The sequence below is a fragment of the Carcharhinus amblyrhynchos genome, chromosome 2, assembly GCF_965287045.1.
Source record: "Carcharhinus amblyrhynchos chromosome 2, sCarAmb.v2.hapA, whole genome shotgun sequence".
Classification (NCBI taxonomy): Eukaryota; Metazoa; Chordata; class Chondrichthyes; order Carcharhiniformes; family Carcharhinidae; genus Carcharhinus; species Carcharhinus amblyrhynchos.
This window is the reverse complement of record NC_137325.1, coordinates 11,168,696-11,191,142: the sequence shown is the minus strand read 5'-3', so window position 1 is coordinate 11,191,142 and position 22,447 is coordinate 11,168,696. Positions and strand designations below refer to the sequence as shown.

Here is a 22,447-nt window from a genome sequence, read left to right as displayed (position 1 = left end):
TTTCAAATCCCTCCATGACCTCACCCTCAATTCTAGTCTCCTCCAGCCTCACAACTCAATGATATATCTGCACTCCTTTAATTCTGGTGCCTTATGCATCTGTCATTTTAACTGCACCACCATCATTTGCCTGGGCTCCTAGCTCTGTAGAGCCTTATCTCACCCCTGTGCTATGACATCTCACTGTTCTCTTTTAAGATATTGTTTAAACTTACCCCTTTGACCAAGCTTTTTAATCACCTGATCTAATACCCCCTTTTGTGATTCGGTGTCATGCTTTTTTTTGGTATATAATGCTGCTGTGAAGTGCCTTGGGACCTTATTACTTTAAAGGTGCAATAAAATTGTTCTTGTTGAACCTTGTAACAATCTCCGAGTTGAACTAGGATTGAGGGACAGGACTAAAGGTAAGTTACAGTGACAGCAGCTGTGTCAAAGAATATTCTTGGTCACAGCAACTAATCAGTACAAAACATCCAGTTTCAGATAAAATATTTCAGTATGTTTTCACTTCCTCTACTAGGCAGGTACCTTAAGAAGTGAGGCTACAGTTATTTAATGTTAAAGACTTTTTCTGTAGGATTTTCTATTTACTTCTAATATGATCATAGATTGTGTCAAACAGAGTCTGTGGGAAGCCATGTCTTCAGTTAAATGTGCTGCCGCAGGGTCCTCATGCCCATCAGATTAAAATCTCACAACTGATAAAAGAGCATCAAAAGTCCACATGTCTGTGGACGATTTGCTGCACGTGGAGAGTGCATTGTACAGCGCTACTTTAGAGAAAAAAACTGCCATTTGTGTCCTGTTGGTCTGAATCCAGTAATACAACATGATTGACTCTTTACTACTGTCTAAAGTGACCAACAAACTATTCAGTTGTATTAAATTGCTATCAGTTTGTTATGAAAAAGGGTTTCCATCACCTTCTCAAGTGCAACTATGAAGGACCAATAAATACTATTTTTGCCACTGATGCCTAAATCCCAAAAAAGATTCAAGATATTATCCCTATAGCACGATACTGGCATGGTTTGGATATGGTATTTAGCTCTTTTATCGGCGAATACATGGAGGCATTGCACAGTTGATTGCCCATCCATTGTCAAACCTGGTTTTCATCAAATTGGCTTTCAGGGCTTTCTTTGTTGCTGCAAAATACACCAATGAGGAGGAAAAGATGTGGTAATTGCTAGGAATTGGATCAGAACCAGACTCAAGGTAATCCTTTCCCTGTTGTCCTACAAGATTTTCCTCACTAGCAGATAGTGCTCGAGTTGGGTTGACTGTCCTACAGACAAATTAGTCAACACCATGATGTAGCCATATTTGCAGAATTATACCTATTCTGTGATGCTTGATTAGCATCACTCTGTTCTCCTGCCCCACTTCAAAATGATTCTACCAGAGTTGGAGATTCACTGGTATATAGTCAGGTGGTTGTAGCCCTACAACATGACTTTTGACTCCATTAGGTTTATTGATTTCAGGTCAACCAAAGCCATGGAAACCTGCTGACTACTACTTGCCACTCTTCCTATGGCTGACAATTTTGTGGAGTTCCACGTTCAAAATCACTTGTTGGAAGCAGTAGATCATCTTTCTTGACTCAGTCAAGAAGATTTTAATTGTTTCTCAAAATTCTCACGCAGTCGACAGATGCAGTCCAAAGGACTTTCTAATGCTATGAGAGTGAGATGGTTAACAAATACCTACATGAGCTAACAATTTATTTAGATTATCTGGGGAAAAACAGATTTTACTTGGCATATTAACTGTTTCTACTTGACCCTTTGCCCAGCTATCTTTTTTCCAACTGGTGAGCTTGCACTTTGCTTAAATAACCCAATTTTAATGTTACCTTTTTTCAAACCCTTTCTATTGAACACTGACCACTGAATTAGTATCAACGATCTGGCACAGGCCCATTAGACTGAATGGCTTTCTGTGTTATATTCTATGATACATGATTCTATCTGCTAACTATAACTTTCCAAAGTTCTTGTACTTCAGAAACATTTCCTTTTAAAGGGCAAATTGCATGTCACTCTGCTGTTTTAGGAAAGGTGAATGATGAAAACCAGGGAATTAAAAACAAGTTAGCTGTAATATCTGTTGTCAGGAAATTGCTTATATCAATAGTTTAAGGATAGAATGACTGAATAAATTTACACCTGGTCAGGGAGAGGGAGCATAGTTTTGTAAAGTCATGCCTGACAAATCTTTAATTATTTTGAAGAAATGAATAAAATTTGGAATTGAAAGCAAATTATTTGCCTAGTTAAGAAATTGGCTGAGCAGCAGGAGACACAGTCAAAATAATGAGCAGATACTCTAATTGATAGGATATGACTTGTGGTACTTTGCAATAAGAACATAAGAAATAGGAGCAGGAGTAGGCCATCTAGCCCTTCGAGCCTGCCCCGCCATTCAATAAGATCATGGCTGATCTGTCGTGGCTCAGTTCCACATTCCCGCCCTCTCCCCATAACCCTTAATCCCCTCTCTTATCAAAAACCCATCAACCCGCGTCTTAAAAATATTTAGCGAGGTAGCCTCCACCACTTCAACGGGCAGAGAATTCCAGAGATTCACCACCCTTTGAGTGAAGAAGTTCCTCCTCAACTCCATTCTAAACCGCCCCCCCCTTTATCTTGAGGCTGTGCCCCCTAGTCCTACTGTCCTTTCTGAGCGGGAAGAGTCTCTCCACCTCTATCCTATCCATCCCATTCATCATCTTATACGTCTCAATGAGATCTCCCCTCATTCTTCTAAACTCTAACGAGTACAAGCCTAGTTTATTCAGCCTCTCCTCATAGCTCAACCCCCTCAACTCCGGTATCAGCCTAGTAAACCTCCTCTGCACTCCCTCCAAGGCCAAAATATCCTTGTGTAAGTACGGCGCCCAAAACTGCACACAGTACTCCAGCTGCGGCCTCACCAATGCCCTATACAGCCGCAGCAAGACCTCCCTACTTTTATATTCAATCCCCCTCGCTATGAAGGCCAGCATCCCATTTGCCTTCCTGACCACCTGCTGCACCTGCAAGCTGGGTTTTTGCGACTCATGCACAAGGACCCCAAGGTCCCTCTGCACCGTCGCCTGCTGCAGTTTTTTGCCACGTAAGTAATAATCCTTCCTACCATTCTTCCTACCAAAGTGGACCACCTCGCACTTGCCAACATTAAATTCCATTTGCCGTTTCCTGGCCCATTTGCCCAGCCTATCTAGATCCTTCTGTAGACTCTCCACACCCTCCGCACAATTTGCCGTCCCACCAATCTTGGTGTCATCAGCAAATTTCGACACCCTACACTCGGTTCCCTCCTCCAGATCATCTATATAAATGGTAAATAGCTGAGGCCCCAGCACTGACCCCTGGGGCACTCCGCTAGTCACCATCCGCCAATCCGAATAGCACCCATTGACCCCCGCTCTCTGCCTCCTATTGACAACCAATCCTCTATCCACACTAACACCCTACCCCCAACTCCATGTCCCCTGACCTTCTGCAATAACCTCTTGTGAGGTACCTTGTCAAACGCCTTCTGAAAATCAAGAAAGACCACATCCACCGGCTCTCCTCGATCCACCATAATCTGTATTGGGGCCAGGATGTTTATGAACAACTTAAATAATGGCCACATTTCTCAATTTGGCAATGACCTAAAGAAAGGCAGCATTGCAAACAGTATAGATGGAAACATAATCATAAAGTGATAATAGATTAAGCCTTCAGTAAAGCTTTGACAAACAGATTTTTGTGCAGGTAAAAGTGAGATCATCCACTCTGGACCTGTAAAGGTATTTTGTAGTTGTTGAAAAGCTAGAAACAGATGAGGCCCTAAGAAAGTAGGGGATTAATGCACATAAATCATTAAAATCTCAAGGACAAGTGCTGAAAGTAATCACAAAGGTTAATGGAATGCTGATCTTTTTATCTAGAAGACTAAAACACAAGGACGTAGAAGTTACGCTATGCCTGTATGAAACTCTGATTAAATTACACCTGGAGTACTGTGAGCAGTTTTGGGCACCACAACTTTGAAAAATGTTGGCCAGTGTGTAGTATAGACTTAACAGACTGATGACTGATCTCCAAGTTAAATTCTGAGGAAAGATTCCATAAACTAGGGTTATAATTCTTTTAATTTAAAATATAAGGGATAATTTAACAGATTTTTTAAGATATTAAGGGGAACAGATAGGGTTGATAGAAACTGTTTCTGCTGGTTAGGGAGCCTAGGATTTAAGGGTACCGTTGCAAGATTAGAACCCAGCCTTTAAAGAGTTAAATTTGGAGATACTTTTTTCACAGAGTGGTAGGAGTTTGCAATTTATTGGAGGATGCTTGATCAGTTAATTTTTCAGCTAATATTGGCAGATCTATGTTAAACATATCTTTTAAAGGGTTTGGGGCAAAGGTTACCATGTGAAAGAAAGACTTGTATTTATAAAGCACATTTCATGATCACCTAGCATCTCAAAAAGCACTTCACGGCCAATTAAGTATTTTTTTGAAGTATGATCACTGCTGCAATGTAGGAAAAACAGCAACCAATTTGTGTGCAGCAAGCTTAACAAAACAAGAATGTCATAATGATGAAGTCATCTGTTTTTGTGATGTAGATTCAGGGATAAATATTAGAGCTTCTCTGTTCTTCAAGATAGTGCTATGGGATCTTTTGCATCCACCTTAAAGCCTTATATGGCCACGGTTTAGCATCTCATCTGAAAGACGGCACCTCCAACAGTGCAGTAATCCCTCACTATTGCACTGGAAAGCAACCTTTTGAGTTTTGTGCTCAAGTCCTTGAACTTGCAGCCATCTGACTCTGATTCTATCGACCGAACCTTGACTGATACATATAAAGAGTCACATGTAAAATTAATAAAGATTAGCCAGCAAAACAAGCTTGAAGGACGAAATGATCTACCCCTGTTGTTGGATTCTAATGGCATTTTGGCTAAAGTGAAGCATCAGATCAATCCCAGGATCAGGTGCAATGCCTTTTTGTGTCAGCTTGGATCTTGCATGTCTCTCTTGTAGGGCCAATGAATTGGATTCAAGTTGAATTATTTTTTGGAACAAGCAAGGAAATGGATTGGATTAAGGCCTTGCCTTGTTAATTCTATTCTTTGGCTTTCTAACTTTTAGAATGAAGTAACTTTTTTTTAACTGCATGGCATATATATTAGTGCTTTGCAGCCAAAGACTGAAACTGTCACGCAGTGAGTATTCCTATTTGAGAACTGGAACTTCCATTCAACCTCCCTACAAGTTTCAAGAATTTGTGTATGTGTACTTTTAAAACAAGTGCAATTGACCAAAGAAAGTTGAGGCCGGCATTTAATTATCTAAGAACTCTTTTAATGACAAAATTAATGTTCCTGTGGTGCCACTGAACCTCTGAAGCTCTGAAAGGGAAAAAATGAAAGTCTCAGTCCTGCAGGTAGTTGTAAGTTGTTCCTAAGGTTTAAAAAAACAATCATTTTTTAAAGTTTTTTTTGTCTTTTCTTTCTCTCCCTTAGTCTACTCTGTCCCCTTTTTTTTCCTGTCAGCCTTCAACTCAAAATATTTGAATTGCAAATTGTTGGAAGTGAGAGTTGGTGATGGGGCACCTGTGGTCTAAATTAATGATAGGTCCAACTGACCATCTCCTTAACCAGTGACATTTAAAGACAGGGAAAGAAACAGATGAATTCAAGTAAAATTATGTATACAAGTCAACAGGAGTCCTATTTTGCTTAACTTGAGCTCAGTTTTACAGTTCCACTGCTATCCAGCAGTTAGAACTGGAGTCTCATTCTTGCAGGTAATAAATTGTTACTAGAGTTTTTATTAATATTACAAATTTTTAAAAAATCCTATATTTTTGTCTGTCTGTCTTAATCCAATCTTTCCCTTCCTAAACTAATTTGACTCAAATTCACCTTACTTCCTTCTCCATCATTCTTCTGCTTTCTCTGTTCTAAAATGTATTTGGTCATTCACTGAGGTGTTAGATTCCATGTTATCTTCATCTTGCCATTATATACCTGCACTTTTTGCAATTTACAGCTTAAAAAATTTTCAAGCTGTGGGGGAAAGAAGTCAACTTACAATATGGATTTTGCTTTGTGAAGTTTGGACCTCCTTTAGGCTTTAAGTGACTGTAAGTATCGGTCTGGGGAAAACAGAACGACCACAAACATTAATGGAATGGGTATTGACTGACTCCGTTTGCTGGTTTTAACAGCATTTCATCAGAAAACTTGGAATGTATCCATGCTGCAAGAAGCCTTTAGGGTTGAAAGAAGCTGCAGATTGTTGTGCAGAAACACAATTTAAGTAGGAATTATTGTAGTTTGGACAGTTGGAAGGCGATTGGTTTTGGACATGTGTTTATAATGTTGTTTTGTACAGGTTAACTGCATCAGCTGCTTTCTTTTTGACTTCTGTCTAGAAGCCTGCAGGAGTACACATCCTCACTGGGAAACCTGTTGTAATTAGAAAACAGCAGGACAGGAGCGTGACCTTTATAACATCTGTTTTTGTGATCAATTGAAAGTCTAGTGATTATGTGTTTGTTCCACTGCATGTTGTTTTAGCTGGAAGTACAAGTGTGCCTGGCTGTTGGGACAAGCACAATAAGACTTGAGTTGAGCCAATGGAAGTTTGCTTGATTTAGTTCACAGATTTGCTTATGTTTGTCAACTGTACAAGAAAGCAGAAGAGGAAATGTACACTCAGATAAGTTTGGGCCAAGTACAGTATAACAAGTGTACTGTTTCAAATGTCAGGGGTTGGTTTGGAGGCCAATCTCCTGATGTCAGTAATTGTTAAAAACTTCTGAATTGTGGCCCATTGGCTTGTCTACATTTGTTTGCAGCTGTTTATTTATAAAACAGGACTTCCCACACTGTGGGTTGCAACCTCTAATGGGGTCACAAGATTAGATTTTGGATTGTGAGCTCTGAGGTAGCAACGGTTGACATGGAGCTTGAATTAATTTCTTGGAGCTGTGAGGCCCCATTAAGTGCATGCATTCTTTTGTTAGTGAGTATGGTCTAATGGATTGCTCTCTGGGATCTAATTGTTGCTGCTGCAAAAAAGCTTGTGAATAAATTGGTGTTTTTTAAAATCCTGCCTCCTCTTCAACTCTCCTCATGTTCAATTCCTGTGCCCCCACCCCTGTGATTTTCACTCTGGTCACATGAAGTCTGTAGCATTAAAGTTTGTTTATTTATTTGTGTCGCAAATAGGCTTAAGTTACTGTGAAAATCCTCTAGTCACTACACTCCAGTGCTTGTTTGGGTACATTGATGAAGAATTTAGCACGGCCAATGCACCTAACCATTGCGTCTTTTGGACTGTGGGAGGAAACTGGAGCTCCCGGAGGAAACCCACGCATACACAGGGAGAACGTGCAAACTCTGCACAGACAGTAACCCAAGTCAGAAATCGAACCCAGATCCCTGGCACTGTGAGGTAGCAGTGCTAACCGCTGTGCCACCGTGCCGCTTTCAACTGGAAAAAGTTTAGGAAGCATTGCAATGTAAGTAGAATCCAGTGAAAATCTCCCAAAATAAATTGGGTCTCTGTGAAGATATTTTACCAGTTGTCAGTGAGCTTGCTGAAGCTATGCAGCAGGTCAATTCTGCTAAACAAAACGTAAATGTAAAAAATGTTAAACCAAACAAATAGTTTTGCTTATATTCAAATTGCTAACATAAGAAGAATGCAGGAAGGCATGCCAAGAACAGCACCAGGCGTACCTAAAAATGAGGTGTCAAACTGGTGAAGCTTCAACAGGGAGACTCATATGCTACAAATTGAAAGCAGCATGTGATAGACTAAGTGATCCCATGTCCAAAGATCAAAATCCTGCAGTCCTGCCATATCCAGCTGTGAATGATGATGGACAATTAAACAACTAACAGCAGGGAAGCTCCACAAATATCCCCCTCCTCAGATTTGGGGGTGCCCAGCACATCAGTACAAAAGATAAAGATACTTGCAAAAATGTTCAGCCAGAAGTGCCGAATGAATGACCGATTGGTCTCTTCCTGAGTTTCCCTAGTATTACGATGTCAGTTTTTGGCCAGTTTGATTCACTCCACGTAGCATAAAGAAATGGTTGAAGGTGCTGATGGTGCAAAGTTTATGCACCTTGATAGCATTCCACCAATAGTACTGAAGACCTGTGCTCCAGAAATTGGCCCTTAGCCACGCTATTCCAGAACAGCTACAACAGTGTCTTCTACCCAGCAGTGTGGAAGACTGCCTTGGTAAGTCATGTCCACAAAAAGCAGGAAAAATCAAGTCTGGTTAATTATCGCCTCCATCAGCCTACTCTGATCATCAGCAAAGTGATAGATGGGGTTGTCGACAGTGCTTACTCTGGAATAACCTGCCCACCGATGGTCAGTTTGAATTCCGTCAGGGCTGCTAAGCTCCTGACTTCATTATAGCTTTGGTTCAAACATAGAAAAAAGAGCTGAACTCAGAGCTGAATTGATAGTGACGGCCTTTGACATCAGGAAGCATTTGACTGAGTGTGGCATCAAGAAACCAAACAATTCTGGAGCCAATGTAAATAGGAGAAAATTCTCCACTGGTTAGAATCAAACCTAACGCAAAAGAAGATAGTTATAGTTGTTGAAGATAAATTATCTCACTCCCACTCCAAGGGTGTCACTGTAGGCATTCCTCAGGGTAGTGTTTTCGGCCCAGCTACCTGTAGCTGCTTCATCAATAACCCTCCCTCAATTTTAAGGTCAGAAGTATGGATGTTTGGTAATGATTGCACAGTATTCAGTACCATTTGTGACTGTAATGATACTGAAGCAGTCCATGCCCATATGCAGCAAGACCTGGACAACATATTTGAGGCTTGAGCTAATAAGTGCCAAGTAACGTTTTTGCCACACAAATGCCAAATAATGACCATTGCTAGCAAGAGACAATCCAACCATGTCCTCTTAACATTCGTTTAACATTAACATTCGTATTATATCGTTGAATCCCATACTATTAATATTCTGGGAATTACCAGTGACCAGAAACTGTACTCGACCAGCCATATAAATACTAGGCCTACAAGAGCATTGGGAATTGTGTTGAGAATAACTCTCAAAACTCTGCCCACCATCTACAACGTACCAGTGGAGAGTGTGATGAAATACTCTCCACTTGACTGAATGAGTGCAACTCCAATGACACTGAAGAACTTCAACACCATGCAGGGAATAGCAGCCTTCTGAACTGGTACCCCATTTACCACCTCAACATCCATGCCTCCACCACCAATGCACAGTGGCAGCAGTGTACCATTGACAAGATGCACTGCAGCATCTCTTTAAGGCTTTCTCAACAGCACGTTTTAAACGCAAGACCTCTATGAGCTAGAAGGATAAGGGCAATAGATGCAATGGAGCAACACCACCTGCAAGTTTCCCTCCAAGCCACACACCATCCTGAGTTGGAACTATACCATCGCTCATTCATTGTCATTATGCAATCCAACAAAACTGAGATCAGTTATTTACAAATTGGGCGTGAAAGATCACCATCTATCTCTTGTTGCACATCAATGGCATTTTTGCTTATATGATGTGGCGATGCCGGCGTTGGACTGGGGTAAACACAGTAAGAAGTCTGACAACACCAGGTTTAAGTCCAACCGATTTATTTGATAGTAAACTCACAAGCTTTTGAGGTTTCCCTCTTCGTCAGGTGAGTGGAGAGTACTGGCCTCAGACAGAGCATGTAACAGCACAGATAGTTTACAGATTACTGATTAGAATGCGAATCTTTACACCTAACCTGCTATTCAAGTCTTAAAGTGGCCAACAATGTGAGTGGAAGGAGCATTGAGCACAGGTTAAAGAGATATGTATTGTCTCCAGACAATACAGTAAGTGAGGTTTTGCAAACCCAGGCAAGTCATGGGGGTTACAGATAGCGCGACATGAACCCAAGATCCCTGTTGAGACAGTCCTCGTGTGCAGAACTTGGCTATCGGTCTCTGCGCTGTTGTGTGTCGTGAAGGCCGCCTTGGAGAACGCTTACCCGAAGGTCAGAGGCCGAATGCCCATGAACACTGAAGTGTTCGCCAACAGGAAGGGAACAGTCTTGCCAGGTGATTGTTGAGCGATGTTCATTCATCTGTTGTCGTAGCGTCTGCATGGTCTCCCCAATGTACCACGCTTTGGGACATCTTGTGAGTTTACTATCAAATAAATTGGTTGGACTTAAACTTGGTGTTGTCAGACGACTTACTATTTTTGCTTACAGCCATGCTGAATAGATAATGACCATATGATCAAAATTGGCTTCTGATATTGATATTTTTTATTATTTCAAGTCCCAGAAAAGACCAGGTCAGACTGCAAAAGAACACAGACAAGACAACAGCTACAGAAAAAGGCTGTGCCATCTTTGCCTTTTAAGAACTAACAGTTGTCAACCAATTGAGAAGCAGACTCTAAAGCTAGCTGCAGATCCTCAAGTAGCCGAAGCACTGTTCCAGTTTCAAAGTTCACCTGAGATCTGTCCTCCTAGACATTCGACTATCAGAGGCCATGCAACCTGCTGGCAACTCTTCACTTTACAAGATCCTTACCTCAATTTTAAATCCTCAAATCCATTTGGGAAACCACAGACCTGTCAAATGAGTGACCACAAATCATCAAATCAGTGACTGAGTTAACTAGTATGTAAACCTGTAACTTTTGGGTGTGTGCGTTTGTGAGTGGGGGAGAGTGGGTGCGTGTGGCAGGAGGAATACCAAAAATGTGGCGTTCCATGAATTCAGGGTATGTGAGAATATTAACCATCTTGATTTTAAAATGCATAGAAACCTATTGCTGAATTGTTTAATTTGAATACACATTCCAAGGATGATAAAAAACACACCCCTTTCCAAACAAAATATACTAATTTCTGACAGTAAGAGAGCAAATATTTTCTGTCCATGACAATAAATGCACCTTCACATTTTATGTCTTGTAGGTGCTTTTTCTGCTTGTCTAAATTCTATTTTAAAATGGCCAATGCCGTTGAAAATAGTACCCTTAACAATCATATCTAGCACAAAGTTGGTAGGTGGACATGCACGTTACAACTCCAGTGTACTATGCTACAGAATGTGTGGAAATTAGTTTACATCTGCTCCTTTCACATGGAGATTGAGTTGAGACCAAGTATTTTCCGTACAAGAACTCTGGATGGCACTTTTCCGAGGTAGTTTTTGGAGTACACAACCGCATCATTGCCTAGGGATCAAAGCTGAGCTCTCTTGGCTTTTGCCTACAATTTTCCAAGAGGCTAAATCAATGAACATGAAAGGGTAGCTGGAACTGCAAACATTTAAATGTAATTTAAATGTAATTTCTCCAGTACTGTATTCTGGAATATAAAATTGTGAATTGCTTTATTTGCTGATGTTAACAACATTCTATGCCACAAAGCTGGGAGGGGAGGGGACGGAGACCTTCAAATTAAGTACTTTAGTGCTTTGTCGAGTATAAAAGAACTTACCGATTGTGCTCTCATCTACCAATTTGGGTACCTGTGGTTTTTTTTCAAATAAAGCAGTTGGGGAGCACTTTACACTGAATGCATTATTTACTTTGCTACAACCTGCAGCAGATGCTTAAGCATGCAAGCTCTATGTGGTATGTGTAATGTGAGAATATGCAGCAGAGATATTTGAAAAATGAAAAAAAATATAAAACTTTAGCGATGCTTTTTCCCTGCCCGATTGTACTTGCAGTCTCTCACTTTCTCCCTTTTGGTGGCTCATTTTTAGAGCTGCTTTTTCCATTCCCCTTTTCAGCAATCCTGAAATTTGTTTCTGCTGTGACTCATTTCTCTCTTTTTTGTACTTTAATCAACTTTACTGTTCTTAAGTCCTTTGTTATCACCAAAGTGTGCCAGACGTGTTACTGTATGCCTTACATCCACTATGCAGAAGCTAGTTCATAACCTCATTGGATGATAGTAGTACAGGATGCTGCCATACAGTTAAACAACCATCTACAATAAATAAGGCTAGAGACACTATCAAGTTAAAAGACTTACAGAAAAACTGAAAATCCAGTGGACTGGGAAAACTATAAACAGCAAAGGAATCCACAATAATAATGGTGCATAAATGAGGGAGGATGTTAAGAAAAGTCTTGCAAACAATATCAGGACTAGAGGACACAGCCTCAAGATAAGCGGGGGGGAGCAGTTTAGATCAGAGTTAAGAAGGAACTTCTTCACTCAAAGGGTGGTGAATCTCTGGAATTCTCTGCCTGTTGAAGTGGTGGAGGCTATCTTGCTAAATATATTTAAGTCATGGATAGGTAGGTTTTTGATAGACAGGGGAATTAAGGGTTATGGGGAGAAAGCAGGAAAGTGGAACTGATCCACTTCAGATCAGCCATGATCTTATTGAATGGCAGGGCAGGCTTGAAGGGCTAGATGGCCTACTCCTGCTCCTATTTCTTATGTTCTAAAAGTATTTATAAATATATTGAGAGTACATGTAGGCCCATTAAATAGATAAGAAAATTCAATAACATAATAAAGGGCAGACTTATCAAATATGTACCTTGTGACTGTTTCACAGTGGAGTAAGTGGACAAGATAACCTAATAACAAATCCAAGGCAAGGAGCTTAATTCATTTTAAGTCTTTTAAAAATTGAGAAAGTAATGGCCCATGACTTCCTCAAAGTAACAATCACAAGTGAATTTTAAATTGCTTTGTCAGATGGTTCCCTGCCCAGCTCAGTTGTCCAGGAGAAGTTAGTCCTTCTTGACAATAGCTTGGCAAACCTTTATGTGGGAACTTACATGGGAGACTCTACAAATATCTCTATCCTCAATGATGGAAGAGGTCAGCATATCGGTGCAAAACATAAGGCTAAAACATTCATAACAATCTTCAATCGGAAGTGTTGAGTCCATCATGGCCTTCTCCAGTGATCCCCAGCATTACAGAGGTCAATATACAGCCAATCGATTCACTCTACGTGATATCAAGAAATGGTGAAAGGCACTGGTCATGACAAAGGCTATGGGCCCTGACAGTATTTCAGCAATAGTACTGAAGCCATGTACTCCAGGACTTGCTGCACTCCTATCAAGTTGTTCTAATGCAGCTTCAACGCTGTCATCTACCAGGCAATGTGGAAAATTATCCAGGTATGTCCTGTACATAAGAAACAGGGCAAAACCAATCTGATCAATTATTGCATCATCAGTCTACTCTCAACCATCAGTAAAGTGATGGAAGGGGTCATCAACAGTGCTATCAAGTGGCACTTAATCAGTAATAACTTGCTTAAGGATGCTCGGTTTGGGTTCCATCTGGTTCACTTAGCTCCTGACCCCATTACAAACACGGATAAAAGAGTTGAATGCCAGGGATGCAATGAGAATTACTGCCCTTGACATCAAGCAGTATTTGAGCAAGTGTGGCATCAATGACCCCTAGCAAAACTGGAGTCATAGCTGGCACAAAGGAAGATGGTGGTGGTGGCTGGAGGTCAATCATCTCAATTCCAGGATATCTTTGCAGGAGCTCATAGGGTAGTGTCCTAGCCCCAACCATCTTAAGATGTTTTATCAATGAATTTCCTTTCACCAGAAAGTCAGAAGTGGGGATGCTCATCACTGTGCAATATTCAGTACCATTCGCAACTTCTCGAATATTGGAATAGTCCATATCCAAATGCAGCAAGACAGCAGGATACAGATAGGTTGGAAAATTGGGCAGAGAAATGGCAGATGGAATTTAATCGGGATAAATGCAAGGTGATGCATTTTGGTAGATCCTATTCAGGTGGGAGCCATAAAACAAATGGCAGAACCACCAGGAGCATAGAGAGATCTAGAAGTACAGATCCGCAGATGAATAAAAGTGGCAGCGCACATGGAAAAGGTGGTGAAGAAAGCATATGGCATGCTTGCCTTTATTGGCCGGGGCATTGAGTGTAAAAGTTACAGTTAAGTATAACGTTGGTTAGGCCAAATTTGAAATACTTTGTCCAATTCTGGTTGCCACACTACCGGAAGGGCGTGGTGGCTTTGGAAGGAATACAGAAAATGTTTACCAGAGTGTTGGCTGGTATGGAGGGTATTAGCTATGAGAAGTGGTTGAATAAATTGGGATTGTTCTCCCTGGAAAGGCAGAGGCTGAGGGGCGACCTGATAGAAGTTTATGAGGAGCATTGATAAGGTGAACGGTTGGAAGCTTTTTGCCAGGGCAGAAATGGCAAGGGGGCGTAAACTCAAGGTAAGGGGGGGAAGGTTCAGTGGAGGTATGCGGGGGAAGTTTGTTACTCAGGATGCCGGGGGTCTGGAATGCACTGCCAAGTGAGGTTGCGGCAGATACGTTAGTTACATTTAAGAATTGGCTGGATAGGCACATGAACAGGAGAGGTATAGAATGATACAGGTGGTTGGTAGGACAGCGTGATTGGCGCACGTTTCTTGGGCCAAAGGACCTGCACCTGTGGTGTACTTTTCGTTGTTCACATGGAGGTTTATTGGCAAAAATAAGGACACATGGTAAAGTGTGCCGCATGGTTCAGTAATTAGTTGGAATGTAAGAGATGGAATTTGTTCAGTGTTTTGGTGGGGAGATCTGAAGTCGGACATCAACTTTTCACTGTACACATTAATCACTTGGATGAAGGAATAGAGAGTAATCTATCGAAGATTGCAGATGATGATAAATTAGGAGATAAATTATGTGGTTGGAAAAAGGAAATTGCAAAGTGATACTGTCAACAATGTGTGCGCAATCTTTTACTACTTCCTTTCTGGGTATTTACCCTATTTCTAGTTAAATAATGTTCTAATCTCTGCCTCAATAGCTATCAGCGTTGAAGCATCTGATGTTGTGATGGCCCCCTTTTTCCTTTTCCCTTTCCCTTCCCCTTTGTTCTTCCCAGCTAGAATCCTCTGAGTCCATCTTCTTGTTCCCCGTTCACCTGCTACTATCAGTGTTCTTTAACTCTTTACCCACAGTACAAGTCCCTGATCCCATTCAGTCTTTTACCAGAGCAATACCTCCAATTGCACTGTTTCCATTTCTGCACTATTGTCAACATGCTGTGCCCTACACTCATCCCATTCAAGTCTTACCTACTCCCATGAATTCCTGGCTCTCTCCCCAACCCTCAATCTCTATCCCTCCCTGACTTCCATTCCAAATTTTTCTCTCACACATCCTTTCCTTCCTGTATTCCAATTTAACCTCTTTCTCTAACCCCTCTTCCCATCCCCTATTCTCCAATTTGCTCCTTTTTCCTTCTTCACCCATTTGCCCCTTACTTGCATTCTTGACCTCCAATCCTGAGCCTTCCTCTCTCCATTTCTCTGGAAAACCATGGTTCCTCTGTCTCTATTTGGGTTGAGGTAGGGAGGCAAGCCAGGCAGCAGGGAAGGCGGCGAGAGAATGAGCCAGCACATGTCCTGAGGTCGCCATCATCAAGCAGTAGTGATGCGAGAAGACCAAAGAGGTGCTGGTGGTCATTGGAGTGAATCGACCAGGCTAGCAGGGCTGAGGAAAAGCGAGGGTGAAAGCGAAGTGAGGCAGCCAGTGAGCCAGAACATTTTCCAAGGCCGTCATTGAGCAGAGTTGAGGTCCCATTTTCTGAGGGTGAAGAGAAATGGGATGACAGAGATCGGAAGTTGGTTGATTTATTTTTTGCAAATTATCCTCTGACTCTAGTAAAGCATTTGTTGACAACTACCTAACTGGAGAAATGTTGCAAGAGATCTTGCTGATCATGATACTTCCAAAGCTCATATGTGTGCATTCGTTCGAAGATGTAAATTATCTGGAAGAATTGATTCTGTGTTGTCAGCTCAGTTTGAAAAGCGGTGTTCTTACTGGAGGAAAGTGTGAGGCATGTTGTTGCCACAGTCAAACTGTCGACTTCTTTGGGACTACCTCAAAGAGGACATGATGAGTCATCATTTCAACTTGAAGAGGTAATTTTTTAGCCTGCCCTGAATATCACAATGAATTTGATGAGCTTCTCAATGAGCATTTGAAAAGTTATCAATATTGTGGCTCAGGGAAGACTAACTTGTTAATGCACAGAACCTAAGATGATGTAATCAGTATAATGGCAGGGCAGCACAGAAACTAATTCACTAATGAAGTAATGAAAAGATGTTAAACATTATTCCATAATAGTTGGTTCAACATTAGATGTGAGTCATCTGGACCAATCGGCATTAATTTTAAGATATGTGACCAGCGATGTTGAAGTTGTAGAGCAATTACTCTGTTTTGTCCAACTACAATCTTTTACTTCTATCTGTCTGGAGGCAACAGTTTTGGAAGTCATTGGAAATTTAGGTTTGGACATCAAAAATTGTCATGGGCAGAGCTTCAATAATGCCTCAAATATGGCAGGAGAGTATTCAAGTATGCAAGCAAGATTAAACAATGCAAGCCCTTGGGCATTATTCGTCCCATGTTTCAGTCACTCCTTGAATTTAATCTACAATGCTGCAGCTGAATCCTGTGAGGAAGCCTTCCTTTTTTTTGACTTTGTTCAAAACCTGTATGCTTTTTTTTTGGTTTCCATACATCGGTGGAATATGTAACAATCATGCTTGGAACAGGCACATAGAAAACATTTGATGGTCAGAAGAATTTGTGACACTGGGTGGTCTGTTGGTGCAGATGTTGTTTTGATTTTGAAACTAAACTTTGATGTGAAGGAAATCTTATTGAACGTAGCTGCATCAAATTCAGAAAAAACAGGCGAATGCTGAAGCAAAATCCTTAGCAGTGAAGTTTGAAAAGTATGATATTGCTGTTTTTACTGTTTTGTGGAACTGTTTACTTCGAAGAATTAATGCGGTCAACAAGTCACTACAAAATTTTGATTCAACTTTATTGAATGCTGTCAATTGTTAGCAAAAGTCATGGGAGTTCAAAATGATTATTGCTCAGTGGAGGCAGAGGCACTAAAATTAACAAAATACACAGGTCTCTTTGATGATGAGATACATAAAAGGTGCAGGAAGTTATGTTTCAATGAAACTGGAGACAATGAAGTGATCTTAAAACGGATAGAGGAGATCATCATTGGAGCTGTGAATGTTATTTGTGACAAAATAATGGTGCAATTGCAGAGTTAAAGTGAATCTCCGAAGGAAACTGCCGATTTATTTTGCATGCTTTTTCGTAGATGTTTGGATAAGAATGCTATAAGCCACTGCACTAATAAGTTAAGGGAACTCTATCAGGAGAACATAAATACAAATTGTTTTTTTTTGCCAAAACTTTGCATTGTGAAAAGTTTTAATGACCTTTTCCATCAGTCTGATGTCATCTTATTCATGTTCTCTTTTTATCCCATAAAGTCTTAACTTGTTTTTATTTGTGTATATTTGATTGGGTCCATCACTTATCACCCTGTAAGCAGTGTTGCAGGCTTTAATGTCAGCCTTTTAATTGATCACAACTTTATCCTTCGAATAAACAGACAAGTTTAAGAAAACTCTGCCACATGTGTTTTAATGCAAGCTATAGCAAGGATGCTGGGAAGCTATGTTCATAACCATGTAGCTAGACAGCGTGGAGTATTCCAAGATATAAAGGCAATTAAAGTTTTCAAAATCAATTACAAATAATTTACTAAACTAATCACAGTCACTTTACACTTGCTTCATTATAATATCCAATCAATGAGAAAACCTCATAGTACAGCTCATTTCTGTATCTATGTCTCCCATTTCCCAGTTACAGCTATCTGATTGATGTGCTTTGCCAGACCAATGGCCTTGATGTCTGTCTGTAAAGGCTCTAATAAGATCTTTGTTTTTCAACCTGTGTGCTTTTTAAACTTGTGTGACTATTAACCTTTTGAGCAGATAGTAGGCAAGTTTCCATGACTGCTTTGTTGTGAATCAGAAATGTGTGGAGTGATAATGACGATAGTTGACTCTTCAATCACACCCTCTCACTCAGCCAGAACAAAAATGAGTCATTCAGTTTGGGAAATTAGCTATGTTGTGTAATATTGACCCACTGATTTTCTTTTGTTCAAAGTTAGATTCATGTGCACAAAATGGAATTAGTTCAGTTAATAGATTGACTCAATAATTAACACCAACTTTTGTGCACTGATTAGCATGGGCAAACTTAGATGATAACATATTTACAAAGTTTCACAGGAGCATTATAAAGCAAAGTTTGAAACTACAACACATTCGGAGATATTAAGTCAGATGACTGAAAGCTTGGTCAGAAAGAGAAGTTAAAGCTGAGTAAGGTAGAAAAGCATAGAAGTGTAGGGAAGATATTCCATAGTTTGGAGCCCAGGCAACTTAAGGCATGGCCACCAGTAAGGTATGCACAAGAGGTCAGAATTAGATAAGAGCAGACATCTTGGAAGTTTGTGGGCGATTACAGGGAGGGATGATACCACAAAGGATCTGAAAATAAGGATGAGAATTTTAAAATCAACATGTTCCTTGACCAGTCGTCAATAAAGTCAGTCAGCACAGCAAAGATCGGAAACTTAGTACAAGTGTTTAAAATCCTGAAGGGTTGGAGAGACTGAATACAGGAATGATGTACCCTCTGGCCGGCAGAGGTCAAGAAGGAGGGATCACATTCTCAAGATAAGGGGTCGGCCATTTAGGATAGAGGTGAGAAGAGAGTGGTGAACCTTATGGAAATCTCTACCACTAAAGGCCATGGAGGCTAAGTCACTGGACATGTTTAAGAACTAAATAGATTTCTAGACTCTAAAGGCATCAAGGATTATGGGGAGTGTGCAGAAGTATGGCATTAAGAGGAATAGCCAAGGTCATATTGAATTGTATAGCATGTTTAAAGGGCCAAATGCCCTAGTCCTGCTCCTACTTTCTGTGTTTGTATGTTTCTATGGTGTGAGTTAGGACATGAGTAGTAGTGAGAATGACCTCAGATTTAAGTACGTAGAGTAAGGGAGACCAGGCAAAAGTGCATTGGGATAGTCAAGTCTAAAGAAGGAAAGCCACAAATGAGGATTTCAGCAGCAGATAAGTTGAGACATATGAAAATGAGAGATGTTATGTAGGAGGAAATAAGCATTCTCAGTGATGGACTGAATATGAGGTCAGAAACTCACCTCAAGTCAACTGTGACATCAAGGTTTTAAATGGATTAGGCTGTTGCCAGAGGGAGGGATGGAGTTGGTGGTTGGCGCTAGAACGCAAAGGTGTCAGCTTTGGTATTCCCAGTAATTAGCTGGAGGAAATAGCTCCTCATCCCATACCAGATGTTGGACAAACAGTCATAATTAGAGAGAGTTTGTAGTGAAGACTTAAGCCATCCCAAAATTCAACTTAGTCTGTAGTCTTGTGCTTTTTATCGTTTTCTGCTGGTGTTTTATTGCCATTATAGCAGGCTCTGTCAACGCTCCTAATTTCTTTGGGCAGAACCAGATAATCCCACCCAAAGTCCAAGGTTTTTTTGATGATGCATCAAATTTTCCATCTTGCCTGCTATATTTCCCATGGCGCTTGAGACAGAAAAATGGTTATAAACATTGGCAACCCTAATAGCTCAATGGATATGTAACTCTTACGTGTGGAACAAACCATGCCAAATGATATGCCTTTGGATTTTGCTATATTACCTGGGATGATGGAATGGATATGACAATTAGCTTCAATATCCTTTCGTCAGAGAGAGAAAAATCAACCAGGGTTCATCTTTCATGTTCTCTACATGTTGATGCTTGTGTGGACGTTAACTAAGGACTGTTTTGGGCTATGCTGTGCAACAGTTAAATATCCTTTCCACACATTGTCTCCATTGTACATGAAAAATGATAGCATGCAGTACCATGAGGGAGGAAAGCTAAGGTGAAATAATTACCATTTTTCAGCTGTGCCTTAAACAGTGAACTGATTGCCTTTGGTAGTAGCACAGTTGAACCCCTTCCTATCTAATCTTCACTTTCTCAAACAAGGGTTCTTGGATATTAATGAGAACTGGGGACCCAGACTGATTTTTTTCACATAATCTGTAGCCTATGAAGCCAATTTTATTAATCGCCTGCCAGCCTAGTTGAGATTTGGAGATGCTGGCTTTGGACTGGGGTAAACACAGTAAGAAGTCTCACAACACCAGGTTAAAGTCCAACAGGTTTATTTGGTAGCAAAAGCCACTAGCCTTCAGAGCGCTGCCCCCTTGCCAGGCGAGCGGGAGCCCTATTCACAAACAGGGCATACAAGGGCACAAACTCAATTTACAAAACAATGGTTGGAATGCAAGTCTTTGCAGACAATCAAGTCTTAAAGGTACAGACAGTGTGAGTGGAGAGAGCCTTAAGCACAGGTTAAAGAGATGTGTATTGCCTCCAGACAGGATAGTTAGTGAGATTTTGCAAGCCCAGGCAATTCGTGGGGGTTACAGATAGTGTGACATGAACCCAAGATCCTGGTTGAGGCCATCCTCGTGCAGATCTTCGCTATCAGTCTCTGCTCAGTGACACTGCATTGTCGTGTGTCAGGAAGGCCGCCTTGGAGAATACTTACCCGAAGATCAGAGACTGAATGCCTGTGACCGCTGAAGTGTTCACCAACATGAAGAGAACACTTGCCTGGTGATTGTCGAGCGGTGTTCATTCATCCGTTGTCATAGCGCCGCATGGTCTCCCCATGTACCATGCATCAGCCAACGTTGTCTACTTGATTCTCTGCAGGAAAGAATGTCCCGAGGCGTGGTACATTGAGGAGACAATGCAGACGCTACAACAACAGATGAATGAACACCACTTGACAATCACCAGGCAAGAGTGTACTCTTCCTGTTGGAGAACACTTCAGCGGTCATGGGTATTCGGCCTCTGATCTTTGGGTAAGCGTTCTCCAAGGTGGCCTTCATGACACACGACAACGCAGAGAGTAGCTCTGAAGGCTAGTGGCTTTTGCTACCAAATAAACCTATTGGACTTTAACCTGGTGTTGTGAGACTTCTTACTGTGTTTACCCCAGTCCAAAGCAGAGACTGATAGCCAGGTTCCGCACACATGAAGACGGCCTCACCCGGGATCTTGGGTTCATGTCACACTATCTGTAACCCCCACAACTTGCCTGGGCTTGCAAAATTTCACTAACTGTCCTGGTTGGAGACCATTCACATCTCTTTAACCTGTGCTTAAGGCTCTCTCCACTTACATTGTCTTACCTTTAAGACTTGATTACCTGTAAAGTCTTGCATTCCAACCACTGTTTTGTAAATTGAGTTTGTGTCCTTGTATGCCCTGTTTGTGAATAAGGCTCTCGCTCGCCTGGCAAGGTGACAGTGCTCTGAATGCTGGTGTCTTTTGCTACCAAATAAAACTGTTGGATTTTAACCTCATGTTGTGAGACTTCTTACTGAGCCTAGTTGAGAATAGCTAATTCAGCTCAGACCAACTAAATCAGTAAAGAAGTCTTTACAATATGGTGATAGGCAAATAACTATTATTGAGTAAGCTGTAAAAGTGCGCTGTTTTCGTAATAGGCTAGGGTTCTTATTAATGGCATGTCTGTTTGGTTATCTGATTCTGCTCTATACTTGAAACAGTACAAAATGCCTAAGCACGTTCTCAGCACTTTAGATAAATTGAGATCGGAGTCTTTGTAGTCTGTCACGAACACGATATCATCACATTCTCGTAATGTCCCTAATCCTTTGACCATCAAGTCATCTGACAGCTGTTAGATGTATTTGTTACAAATTCAAGCTGTCAATTATTATAATATGTTGCGCATTGTAAATTGTTACAGATGAAAGAAAGATGGTATGACTGACCGTGGAAAAGGCTTCAAAAAGCCATATAGATTTGGGAATTGTACTTTAGGAGTGGAAATTTGCTAATGTTTTTCCATTATTTAAGAAGCAAGGCTGGAAGAAACCAGGAAACCAGAGACTGCCATTTTGTGAAGTACCCTGTTATAATACTGTGTCCTATTTCTTATGCAGGATTTCGTTAGGAGTCAGTTCTATTTATCAGAGCCGCTTTGTCTGTAACCAACAACCCCTGTTGATACTGCAGAAACATAATTGGTTCTATTTGCTAGAATGTTTGTTTTAATCTGAATTAATGCAGTTCTGTTAGTTTAGGTTTTTTCCTGAGATTTTTCAGAGCAGGACTTGGTTAAGTTGATTCATAGAAAAAAAAATCATGTGACTGGGTGGGACAAGGTTTACACAGAGACATCAAATCAGTTGCTGTTTGGAATTGTTAGAGAAAAGTGGCTTGCTTTCTCTCTGGATTCGGAGACTAGGATCTGCCAGCAAATAAGTCTGTTTCTCTGGATGCTGCTGTTTGGGAATCAGAAGACTGGTGTCTTTCTGTATCTGCCTAGAGGGACTAAAGGCTGGAAATACAGCAACCATGTGAGCCTATCGCCAGAATTTACCCCCCCCCCCCCCGCCCCCACCACTACCACCACCACCACC

General features: G+C 41.0%; 1 protein-coding gene across 5 annotated transcripts in view; it reads left to right on the top strand.

Moving 5' to 3' along the window:
• The window catches only part of fars2 (phenylalanyl-tRNA synthetase 2, mitochondrial), a 452,664-nt gene that overhangs the window by 81,646 nt on the left and 348,571 nt on the right, over positions 1–22,447 (top strand). The window contains exon 1 of one of the 5 annotated variants that reach the window (XM_080202051.1): positions 7,535–7,539. The exons of the other annotated variants lie outside the window; for them this stretch is intronic. The gene's annotated coding sequence lies outside the window, so the exon portion shown is untranslated. Of the gene's footprint in view, positions 1–7,534; positions 7,540–22,447 lie in introns of those variants that run through there. 5 annotated transcript variants of the gene reach the window in all.